The sequence below is a fragment of the Pundamilia nyererei genome, unplaced genomic scaffold (assembly GCF_000239375.1).
Source record: "Pundamilia nyererei isolate P.nyererei 1_Seehausen unplaced genomic scaffold, PunNye1.0 scaffold00001, whole genome shotgun sequence".
In the NCBI taxonomy this organism is placed as follows: domain Eukaryota; kingdom Metazoa; phylum Chordata; class Actinopteri; order Cichliformes; family Cichlidae; genus Pundamilia; species Pundamilia nyererei.
In genome coordinates this window covers 10174188-10175913 of record NW_005187402.1, presented here as the reverse complement: position 1 = coordinate 10175913, position 1726 = coordinate 10174188, and positions in this window count along the sequence as shown.

Here is a 1726-nt window from a genome sequence, read left to right as displayed (position 1 = left end):
TCATTGGATTGGTGGTTCTGGAGGAAGTTACTGGTGAAAGAAGGGCTGGATTCAAGAGAGAACAGAATGTTCCCAAGTGTCATTCATACACAAGAGAATATTTAACTGGACATATTTTATTGAGTTATATTAATACCAGTGTACTTATTTAATCTATTAGTTATTTCTGTTCTGTTTAACGTCATTTTTAGCTGCTGTAACAAAGGAATTTCCCAGTGCTGCTGGGTTTTTTTTTTCAACGTTAGCCTCTGTTAGCTGCTTTCTTCGAAGTGAATCTAAGACATTATTGGACTCACTTGAATAAATGCTCATACGATGTGAGAATATAATCAAACTGCTTTTTGCATCTCTGTGTGTGTGTGTGTGTGTGTGTGTTCTTACCTATGGAATAAGATCTACAGCAGGGGTAGGCAACTCCAGGCCTCAAGTGCAGTGTCCTGCAGGTTTTAGATATCACCCTGGGTCAACACGCCTGAATCAAATGATTAGTTCATTCCCAGGCCTCTGGAGAACTTCAAGACATGTTGAGGAGGTAGTTTAACAATTTGAATCATCTGTGTTGGATCATGGACACATCTAAAACCTCCAGGACACTGGCACTCAATGCCGGAGTTGCCTACCCCTGGTCTACAGACTAATGCACTTACATTCTAATGAACTCACATTTGTAAATGATTGTTCAGATTATGAGATCATGGATTTTAGTATTCCCTTAAAAAAATTATTCATAGCCTCTTTATAAATCACTCAACAGTGTTCACACCAACTATAATCCAAATTTGCACCTCACGTTGAAAAGAGAAGGAATTTAGCATTAGGTTTAGACTTTTTCCTAAAACTTTAAATAACTTGATTGTTTTGAATGGATGGAGCTCGTCTTGACTCGGCAAGTCTCGGGCCGCTGTGAAATAAATTACAATACTGAGCTTCCACACCAACTCATCTCCAGACTCCTTAAACTCATCTATAAATAATGGTTGAATGAAAAGGGGACCATTTGGGACCATTTTATCAAATTATATATCTGTATTTCATATGCACTCAGCTACATTAAAAAAAAATCTCATTTTAACATTTATATATTCTTATAAAAACCTTCCTTTTTTCTCACAATAAAAGATATCCTTCATGCCAGTGTGTGTTTATATAAAGGGGTTTCTGTGGACTGTGGCCGCCTTACAAAATTGAAGAGACAAATTAGCTGAGACAGCTGTGGAAAAAATCCTGTTCACAGATTGCCAAAATCCAAGGCACATTCTTGTTCAGTATATTTGGGGAAATAAACTCCAAATATAAACCTCTCTGGGGGGCGGTACATGTTACACATGCACGTACATAGTCATCATCCCCTTCTGTAACATGACATCCACAACACAAGAATATGCAGGCGAAGGATGAGCAAGCTTCTGTTTTTAACTGTGTGATTGTTGTACACATTTCAAGGATTACAAGCTCTGAAACAGAAAAAATGCACACCAGTGTTACAATCAGAAAATAATAAATAGATCACATTGTTTGTGGTCTTTATTGTCTAGAAGGAATGTAAACAGCTGAGGCACCAACATCCTGACAACGAAAAGCGAAATAATCCAAAAAATGTCAGTCCACAACAAATTTGTTTTTGCTGTTAACAAACCAGACTGAACCATAACTGTTCACAAAATAGAGCAAGGAGAAATATAATTAATGACTGTTAATGAGCTTAAGTGTTCAGCTAGACCTACTT